Raw genomic sequence first — 10,983 nt, 5'->3', positions numbered from 1 at the left:
TCATCCATATTGCCAGGACCCGACATTACATTAAAGCTGCAAGCAGTTTTAAATGACTTTTTTTCCTTTAAAAAAGACATTTTGTGCAGGGACTGTTCTAAGCACGGGAAACACACGCCACTTTACAGGCATACTATAGACACCCCCCAGGTATGATATTTAAAGGAATATTTCACTTTTTTTTTTTTTTACTTTAAGCATCATTAAAATCACTGCTCCCGAAAAAACGTCCATTTTTACAACTTTTTTTTGCATTGATACATGTCCCCTGGGGCAGGACCCGGGTCCCCAAACCCTTTTTAGGACAATACCATGAAAATTAGCCTTTAAAATGAGCACTTTTGATTTTGAACGTTCGAGTCCCATAGACGTCAATGGGGTTCTAACGTTTTTTCGGTCCGTTCGCAGGTTCTGGAGCAAACCGAACCGGGGGGTGTTCGGCTCATCCCTAGTCCTGAATCTAAAATCAAGTTATATGAGAATGTACTGGTGTGCAGGGCCTGCCAGACTGGTCAGACTGCTCAGAGTCAGGACCAGGTTTCTTGGTAAACATGCTTTTTAATAGAATTTTACGAACAAAGAGGTGGATGTCCTTGATGGCGCCAACAGTTTGCGCAGCGTCTTACAACATGGGGGCAGACAGTACAGTTATAATGCAATTCAATACTTTAGGCTATTAGCACTTTTTGTAGTCTTTTTTTGAAGCGTTTTTCCAGCAGAAAAAAGCGCTGAACGCTCCTAAAACGCTAGTATCAGCATTTTTCATCCAGTGATTTTTTTTCTAGCGTTTTTTGAGCTTATAAAAAATGCTAGTATGCAATGAAGTGAAAAGCAATTGTTGCAGTTTGGTGCATTTTAACTGCATTCCAACTACATGGACAGTCCAAAATTCAGGTTATCCAATGGGCATAGTTGACATTATTGCAATTCAGTGCATGAAGAAAAATACAACGTGCTGCATTTTTCTGCACCACAATGCACAGTGCACATAAACGCCCAAAGAAAAAAGTGCCCTCAGAGGACAAACACTTATGGTAAAATGTGCATGAACGCATGTAAATGCACATCAACTTCACATAAAAATGTGCATAAAAATATGCATCAAATGCACGCAAACGTGCATGAAAAAAATGTGCAGTAGACGTGCAGTTTCTGGTGAGAATGGGCACTAAAATGTTTTGCTTTGAACCCCAGAGTGCTAGAAAATGATTGGAAGCTTTTGCATTGAGAGGACAGGGCTCAGCTTTCGAGCTTTTGCTAACCGGTGAGATACCAGAGGGGGCAGGGCCAGTGCTACCACTAGGCAAACTAGGTAGCCACCTAGGGTGCACTGCTGCCTAGGGTGCCCAGCCACTGGCGTTCCTACTCTCTCTTCTCTATGCAGCAAGCAACTAAGTCTCAGCAGGCAGCCGCCGCTCCGCTCGCACATAGTGTCAGAGGCGCAGCGGCGGCGGCGGAGGACTGTGTCTGTGTCCCGACTCCCGAATTAATAGAAGCAAGCAAACATTCATTGATGGTGAGGCTGCATTTGATGGGCGCTGGTGAGAATGCATTTGATGGGCGCTGGTGGGGCTGCATTTGATGAGCGCTGGTGGGGCTGCATTTGATGGGCGCTGGTGGGGCTGCATTTGATGGGCGCTGGTGGGGCTGCATTTGATGGGCGCTGGTGAGGGTGCATTTGATGGGCGCTGGTGCGGCTGCATTTGATGGGCGCTTCATTAAAAAGGTGGGGTATACATGGGCAGGGCAAAGAGGGTGGGGTCAGGGGTGGAGCCAAGGGGGGGCAGGAAAATGAGGTTTCGTCTAGGGTGTCAAAAACATTCCACCGGCCCTGAGAGGGGGCCCTATGTGGCCCCTAGTCTTCGCTGTTGAGGTTTGTAGCAGGGTTGCCAACCTCCCGCAGCATTTTTTACTAACAAAACATCGAAAAATTACTGGCGGAGCACATTTTTTACTGGCAACCTGAGAAATGACAGAACTCCTATTGAAAACTAACACAGTGAATATTTCTATACAGTATAAACATGATATGGAAACACTGACAATACCTAAAGCAAAGTCATTTGCTTGATTTACACTCAAAACTTCAACACAGCATTAAATTATCAGCCCCTGATATTTACTGGCAGTTGTAAAAAAAAAAAAAAAATCACTAATTTTTACAAACTGTCAGTAAATTTACTGGTGGTTGGCAACCCTGGTTTGTAGAGAGGAGGGGGACAGGAGGGAGTGGACTAGCTCGGAGGAAGAGGAGTAGTCTGCCCTTCCTCTTGTAGGATTAACATGCAGGGGAGGGGTGAAAGGCAACGTCAGAAGATCTGAAACTCCTGGGGAGAGCACAAGGTACCTTCTTCCCTTCCAGTCCCAGGACCTCTCCAGTGCTGGGATCAGGTGTCTGGCAGCAGGACCTTACCCTTCCACTGCTGGGACTGCAAGACATCTTCCCCACTGCCAGTCCTTCGATCAGACTACAGGACTTCTTATCCTTCCAATCCCAGGATCAGGCTACAGGACTGCTTCCCCCTCTCCCTTCAATTCCCAGGATCAGACTAGAGAACTTCTCCCCCCTTCCAGTACTGGCAGGACCTTTTCCCCTCTTGATCTCCTGACAGGTAAGTCCTTCTCATGCCTGTCACTGTCCACCCACCGCTGTCAGTTTTGCCTGGGTTGCTGCGCAAGTTTTACAACCCGACAATTACAACGTGACTGCTAGCGAGTGTCCCATCTGTGATTTTCTAATCATTGATTATTCATTTTGATCACTAATACCCAAATCAGGTGAGCCAACAGATTGCAAGCTTCTGGTCTAGGCTAGCTGTGGGTTGGGGAAGCTGGGGGGCTCAGCATTTACATGTATTTGTTACATTGTAACACTTTTTTTTTTTTTTGTTTTGTAAATTTTGTTGCAAAAATAAACACAACATGAGGATCCCTGATAATAACAGAAGGGGACTTATAGAAGAAGAAAGATCTTTGTGGGGCTTATTCACATCATAATGCTGTCGCATGTTGGCATGCGGTTTTTCTGCTGCGCTTTCATTGCATTTTTTTTATAAACTTTGTTATTTTTATTCACTTGAATACGTAATTTTTTTTTTTTTTTTTAATGCTGTGTATGTATGTGTGTGTATATGTGTGTGTGTGTATGTATATGTGTGTGTATATATATATATATATATATATAACATTTTTTTTTTTTTTTTTTTCACACACTATGTGTATGTGCAGCTGCGGTTTGCAGTGCGGTATCTCGTGCGTTTCTGTTCACTGGTACAGGTGTGATTCAGGTGCAAATTTTATTTATATATATATATATATATTTTTTTTTTTTTTCCCTTGAGTTCGCACCTAAACCGGACCCAAAAACGCACAGGACCCTTTTTTAAAACCAAACCGGACATGTGTTTACCGGCTCCATTGAAAGCCAGTCACACTCGCGTGTTATGTGAATTGGATGTGGTTAAAAAAAACGCATCCAATTTGCATATATGTGAGCCCAGCCTAAGTTTTCATTGAAAGCTGAACTTCAGGGAAAGTAAAAATCCTCTCGTGTAGTGGATTCTGCCCCCTTCCACTGCAAGGGTTAAATGCTCGTGTATGTCTGGGAGGGGGGTCTTGACCCTCCGCTGCTACAAACTCTCTCTGGGCTGGAAGGCTCCGTTCACACACGCCGCAGCTCACAGCATGGGGTCCCCTATTCACCGATTTTCAGGTGCAAGTTGGGTCCGAATTTTTGCCTGAATTCGCAGCTGAATCGGACCAGAAGATGCACAGGACCCTTTTGTAAATGCAGGCTGCGGCCTCCCCGGAGCTGTGCGAACCGGCTCCATTGAGAGTCGGTCACACTGTCCTGTCATACAAATTGGATGTGAACCTGCCTTAGTCTTGTCCCAGCGTCTTTTCCTATGCTGCTGCGGTCGTAGATCTTCTTAGCCGATGAAGTGCATGGCCTCCGAAATGTTGCAATCTGCTGTGATCGCTGATTAAAGTTTTGGACCCATTCTGAAGATCCTTGGTGACATTCTCTTGCGTAGGTCTTTTTGATGTCATCAAGTTCAATGCATCTGTATTGGATGTGAGGATACCAAAGAACAGTCCGCTGGCAGAACGTAGCGGAAAAGAGGAGAGCGGTGGCTGCTCGGGGTTCAGGGGATCGGGTAAGAAAAAAAAAAAAACAGCCCTTTTTTTTTTTTTTGTGTCCCCTTATGCGTTTTGACAGTTCCAAATCGCATGACAAGTCGCACCCCTATTACCGGCAATGGAACTGTTCATATCGCCGCGACTCATGTCGTAGTGATTACGAAAAAGGGTTCTGCACTACTGTTTCCCGATTTTCATCGCAACTTGCATAGACTTTTGTTAAATGAAGTCGCAAGCCGCAATGAAATCAGCAGTGCAAATCGCAGTAATGTCCGCCAGATTTCATAGCCACATCATTGTGAACTGGGGCATAGACCTAAATGGGCATTTAATCCCTTGCAGTGTCTTCTTAAAGTTATCAAATTCAATGTAGAGCCCTCAGGCCTGTACTGGACATGAGAACGTCGAAGGACAGTCTTCTGCCAGAGTGTAGGGGAATAGAGGAGACTGGTGGCTGCTGGGGGAGTAGGGGATCGGATAAAAAAAATAACCTGTTTTTTGTGGTCTGTTAGACCTAAACGGGTATTTAACACTTGCCGTGTGGGGGGCAGCCCCCTACGCTCCTGCGATCGCAGGTCTTCCTGATGTCATCAAGTTCAAGGCAGAGCCTGTAGACCTGTATTGGACGTGAGGATGCCAAAGGACAGTCCACTGCAAGGGCTTAGGGGAAAGCGGTGTCTGCTGGGGGGAGCAGGGAAGAAAAACTGCTTTTTTCTGGCCCGTTAGACCAACATGTATTTAACCCTTGTAGTGTGGGGGGCAGCCCCCTATGCGCCTGCGAACGTAGGTTTGATTGACATCAAGCTCAATGCAGAGCCTATAGACTTGTATTGGACGTGAGGATGCCAAAGGACAGTCCACTGCCATAGCGTAGGGGAATAGGGGAGAGTGGCGGCTGCTGGGGGAGAAGGAGATCGGGTAGGCAAAAAAAGACTTCTTGTGGCCCCTTAGACCGAAACATGCATTTAACCCTTGCAGTGTGGGGGGAGCCCCACTGCAAAAGCAATTTTTTTTCTTTTCCCAGAGATATACCTGGAGTTTGGCTTTTAAGCCCCGTTTACATCGTTGGGATCGATTCTGCTTGCAACCCCAAATTGCACTTCAATAGTGGCAAAACACACCACGCGTGTGCAGGTGCCATTCATTTTCAATAACTCCTAAAAGCAATGCGATTTTGCTGCGATTGTCATGTGGTAAGTCGTGACAAACCTTGAAGCTTCTGCTCCTTGTTGAAAAAAAGCAAGTACAGTATGTTGTACCCTTTTTTTTTTTTTTTTTTCAGCATCATTGAAAGCAACATATGCAATTGTGTGAAATGCCTTAACTGTGATGCATTTTAAATCTAGTGTCCATGCGTTGGGAATGCGTTGCACAATACATCACAATGCATATGGTATGAATGGGCTCTTATAGATACTGAAAACCAGGGATGCTTCGAGGGACATGTCTTTACACGTAAAGACAAATCTTAGAAATCAGGGGTAGTTCCTGCTTTTGGCTTAGTACGGCTAAGTGCTGTCCGACTCCGGAGTTATAAATCGCCCGCTATGGGCACGTTTTTGGTTCCTCAAGTGGGTCCTTTCCAGAAAAGCTGGTGGCAAGAGCAGGCTTAATGGCATGTAGTAAAACAAATGAGCTTGTTTGTATTGGCTCGGCACTTATTCCTTGTGTTTGTATTAATCTACTGTTGGCCTTACACAAAGCAATTGTCATCAATTTCAACTACTTTGAACCAGTTTTTATTCCTCCAAAAATAATTATGATAAAAAGTGATTTGCCTGAACAAGGGTTTGCTAACATCATCCAATTTGATCAACTGTTGGTCATCAATTCAAAATTCTATGGACTGATCTAATGTTTTCTAAAGAGGAAGGTATGGGGCAGAGATGATGGGAGTGGACTAAAGAGGAAGGTATGGGGCAGCGATGATGGGAGCGGACTAAAGAGGAAGGAATGGGGCAGAGATGATGGGAGCGGACTAAAGAGGAAGGAATGGGGCAGAGATGATGGGAGCGGACTAAAGAGGAAGATATGGGGCAGAGATGATGGGAGCGGACTAAAGAGGAAGGTATGGGGCAGAGATGATGGGAGCGGACTAAAGAGGAAGGTATGGGGCAGCGATGATGGGAGCGGACTAAAGAGGAAGATATGGGGCAGAGATGATGGGAGCGGACTAAAGAGGAAGGTATGGGGCAGCGATGATAGGAATGGACTAAAGATGAAGGTATGGGGCAGCGATGATGGGAGCGGCTAAAGAGGAAGGTATGGGGCAGCGATGATGGGAGCAGGCTACAGAATAATGTATGGGGCAGCGATCATGGGATGAGACTAAAGAAAAAGGGGGGGGGGGAGGAACCTGAAAGGGCTCATTCACATGGACAGCAACTTCTACTGCTCCTCTGAAAAGTGATTTGATGGTGGATTGCTTTTTAGAGACCCTTTTAGAGCCGGCTTGGTGAGACATAAAAAACACACAACCGCCTGTTTTTATTGTCACCCGTGTGAACTTGGCCTAACAGTTGGACAAGCAGCACGCAATGGAAGTGGTAACACCTGCAGCAGAAAGGGATGAACATGTAGGATTTAATCTCATTTTAGAGATCACCTGTAGCGATCACTGGACCATCTCACGTTCTCAGAGTCATAATAAGGCGAGCAATGTCCTCTCCCATGCTTCCTTAATACAGGTTCTGTGTTTTGGGTATGTGGTAGGCGTCTGTGGATTAGCATGGCTGTGTTAGGAGTTGATCCTTGCTACTCCTGATAATTTCAGTTCCACCTCCCTGTTTATTAAGAGCTTGCATGACTGCACTACAGCAGAGATTGCTAGGGGTGTGTAGAGACAGCCTTCTCTGTTTGGGAGGGGTTCAGTTTCATGTCTGGCATGTATGCTTGGGGGGCCATGGAGAGTGTAAGGTTGTGGTAGTGATGTGTGTTCTGGAATTTCCTCTCTTTACTGCTAAGAGTTAGAATGGGCTTCTTCCTGTCCTAAGGGGGGAGGACAGAACATGGAGGAGATACCTGCTGTCTACTAATGGAAGGACAGGACCATGGAGGGGCTACCTCTTGTCTGCTAAGGGGGAGATCAGTACATGGAAAGGCTACCTGCTGTCAATTGGGGAGGACGAAACATAGAGGTGCTACCTCAAAGTGGGGGTCAGAACATGAAGGGGATAGCTGCTGTCTGCTAATGGGGAGGACAGAACATGGAGGGGCTTCCTCAATGGGGAGAACAGAACATGGAGGGGCTGCCTCCTTTCTGCTAAGGGGGGATTAGAACATGGAGGAACTACCTCCTGACTACTAATGGGAGGACAAAATCATGGAAGGGCTACCTCCTGTTTGCTAAGGGGGAAGACAGAACATGGAGGGGCTACCAGCTGTCTGCTGAGGGGGAGATTAGAATAATGGAGAGGTTAATTCCTATCTGCTAAGGGGAAGTACGGGATCATGGAGAGGCTTCTTCAATGGGAAGGACAGAACACGGGGGGCTACCTCCTATTCCAGAGGAATGCTGATTGCTTCTGTCTGGACTCTGACACACTCTACGCTCTAGCTTGCTGGCAAGTTTGATGCCTCTGGGCTACTAGATGGCTCAATGAGCCCCCCCACCCCCGTACCCTGTTCTAGGGGTCCTACTTAGCGCTCTGCCTTATACGTATGTTATAGTAACCCCATCTCTACATTAAAAAAAAAAATAATAATAATAAACTAGAGCTAGCCTATAAAAGGATATTTACTTGTCCAATGGGTGGTCTTCACTTGGAAGGAATAGGTAAGTCTTCTTCTTTTACAGACTGGCTGTTACTTATAGGATAACTTCACTTTTAGTACATCACACACAGAGCTGTGTGTTGATATAACAAATGTTAAAGAGAGCTGTTTTACCTGCCACGGAATTTTCATACCTGTCCATCCAGTTCTGAGATTTACACAGCCCTTCCCTGACCTGGGTGGCAGGAGATCAGATTTTCTCTGCTGTGGTTAAGTAACACTTGCAGAACTTGTTTCTCCCCCAAGTCTGGCTGGAAAGAGAAAAGGGAAGCAGCAGACTGATGAGCTCACCGCTCCGCCACTCTGCTTTGTACTCCTATCAGCATGCCCCTTGCTCGCACATGAGCACAGACTTGAGCACATGCCATAGGTGTGCACAGCCTATTTCATTAAGGTGTGCACCCCAAATGGTTTTAAAAACATGGGACAGTGTTTGTAGGGCAGTGGATGGTGTCAGTAGAGCAAGAGGTTGGTGTCAGGGCAGTGGACAGTGTCAGTAGTTTTTTATTTTTTATATATATATATATATATATATAATTTTTTTTTTTTTTTTTTTAGGAGCCACGTTCGGGGGGCATTGGTGTAATATCTAAAGGGGGGGGGGAAAAAAACTGTGCTAATGTCATTTAAAAATCACAAAAATCAAAATCCAATAAGCAGCAGCTTAATGTGAGATATATACAAAAAAAACATAGGAAAGAAGATGCCGCACTTTCCTATTGGTGTAATATCAGCAGGGGGAACCTGCGTCTCACGAGGTGATTAGGGCATGCCCAGGCACTAGGGTTGCCACCTGTCCAGGATTCACCCAGACAGTTCGGGTTTGGAACTCCACACTCCAATCCCCGGCTCTGTGGCTCAGAAAAGGAAAGTGGGGGTGGGAAATTTGAAGCCAGCAGCCTCAGATACATCTGGATGAGAGGTGCTGACTGCCAAGGGGTGAGTGAGCTCACCATCCATCCCTGTCTGTGACTGAAGTCCCCCCCCCCCCCCCTTCTCTCTCTTATCTCTGAGTACATTAAGGTAAATCCGGGTTCGCAGAGCACCCCTTACATCAGAGTTCCTCTTTACACCAGAGGCCACAGTGTTCCCCCTTACATCAGAGTCCTCTCCATACATCAGAGTTCTCAGTGTTCCCCCTTAAATCAGGGTTCTCAGAGCATCCCTTATGTTAGAGTCCCCAGAGTTCTCCCTAACATCAGAGTCTACAGAGTCCCCCCTTACAGTTAAAGGGAACTCTGCGAGTTCAGATGTAAAAGGGGATCTCTGTGGACTCTGATGTAAAGGGGGACTCTTGTGATTAATTTAGAAATTAATTTAATTTGAAGAGGGTAAATTAATTTAAAAAAATTATTTTAGAAATGTTATTTATTGCAAAATATATGTATAGTTTATACTATTAAAAAAAAAAAAGCTGTGTAACGCTAAAGCAGGGGTCTTCAAACTGCGGCCCTCCAGGTGTTCAGGAACGACAATTCCCATCATGCCTAGTCATGTCTGTGAATGTCAGAGTTTTACAATGCCTCATGGATGTGTAGTTCTGCAACAGCTGGAGGGCCATAGTTTGAGGGATCCCTGCGCTAAAGTGTTTGGGTTTGACTGAAGAAAAGGGGCAAGCCTACCCGACACACCCCCTGTGCATGCCTATGGCACATGCTCAGTTTGGTGTGTATTGCTAGAGAGGTGTGTTTGTGTTTTTGTTTTTTGTTGTTTTGGTTTTTTTTTTGTTTTTTTTTAATCCAAAGAAAAAGTTTATACATACATACATACATACATACATAAGCTTCACATAAAATCAGGTACAGGTCACAGTATTCTAATCGCTTTCCAGTTGGCGTTCGACAGGCTAGAGGAGGTAATATATGTCCTCCTCCATTGCCTGCTTTAACCCTCGGAATTCTGATGCACTGCATGTATTGATGTATTGCACACAATTGTGGTGCAGCGCCCCCCCCCCCCCCCCCCCAAACTCAGTTGAATGGGTTGCATTTGGCGGCAGTACCTCCTGCCAAAGTGGCATGCCATTTTTAATTTTTTGCTGTGGCCGCAGCCAGTGTACAGACCTGAGCAGCTGCATACCCTAGTTTTAGGTGGTGGTAAAACTGCGGCTCAACTGCCTGCTCCCACCCTCGATCACCCCTTCATGTGGCAGACAAGTCTAGTCCTCCGGGTTGCACATTTTGCTAGCTGACACTCCCACGTGTGAAAAACCCCTTTCCAGGGAAAATCCTGTGGTAGCTATGATAATGATGGCAATGAAGAAAGGGAATTGAGCCATGGTGGAGATGGGACGGAGTCATCGGGTGATAACAGCATATCTCTGCACATGCTAATTATGTAGGAATGGCGTCAGATTAATAAGTGACAGCCGAAAAACCTGCAGTTCAGGCTCCGGGGATTCGGTTTGCGGTGTCATTGTTGTGACTCTGACACCAAGGTTTCGTGTCTGGGATTCCAAGGAAGAACACTGCTAAAAGCCGAATGTAAACTGTTAAAGCCGTCAACAGCTGTGACCAAGGATTTTCTAAAAAAAACTGTTAAAATAACCTGGTGTGGCGGCTAAGTCTAAGTTTTTTTATTTATGTTTTATTTTGTTTTTTAAAATTTTGAGTTAGAGGGTCTATCCACTTCCAGTCTGGGCCTTTTCTGGCACTTTTTGTAACAATTGGTATTTTTGTTAGAAAATTACTTAGGACCCCCAAACATAATTATTATTTTTTATTTATTTATTTATTTTTTTTATGAGCTGGGGCCCTAGAGCAGGGATATGCAATTAGTGGATGTCCGTCTGTTGCAGAACTACAAGTCCCATGAGGCATAGCAAGACTCTGACAGCCATAAGCATGACACCCAGAGGCAGAGGCATGAGGGGACTTGTAGTTTTGCAACAGCTGGAGGTCCGCTATTTGCATATCCCTGACTTAGAGAATAAATTGGTGGGTGTTTTCTATGTCACGCGGTATTTGCGCATCAATTCTTTGATTTCTAAACATATATATAGCTATATATATAATCTCTATCTATATCACTCCCTTCCCTTCTTTTTTTTTTTTTTTTTTTTTTTTTTTT

The 10,983-nt window shown here is 45.2% G+C and overlaps 1 protein-coding gene across 2 annotated transcripts in view; it reads left to right on the top strand.

The window, feature by feature from the left end:
* The first annotated feature begins 2,282 nt into the window (after positions 1-2,282).
* Positions 2,283-10,983, top strand: part of CERS2 (ceramide synthase 2) — a 91,014-nt gene continuing 82,313 nt past the window's right edge. The window contains exon 1 of one of the 2 annotated variants that reach the window (XM_073610277.1): positions 2,283-2,612. The gene's annotated coding sequence lies outside the window, so the exon portion shown is untranslated. Of the gene's footprint in view, positions 2,613-3,698; positions 4,158-10,983 lie in introns of those variants that run through there. The other variant, XM_073610278.1, reaches the window with a different exon arrangement.

Source organism: Aquarana catesbeiana, linkage group LG13 (assembly GCF_042186555.1).
Source record: "Aquarana catesbeiana isolate 2022-GZ linkage group LG13, ASM4218655v1, whole genome shotgun sequence".
Lineage (NCBI taxonomy): Eukaryota > Metazoa > Chordata > Amphibia > Anura > Ranidae > Aquarana > Aquarana catesbeiana.
The sequence above is the reverse complement of the archived record's forward strand: the minus strand, read 5'-3'. Positions and strand labels throughout refer to the sequence as shown.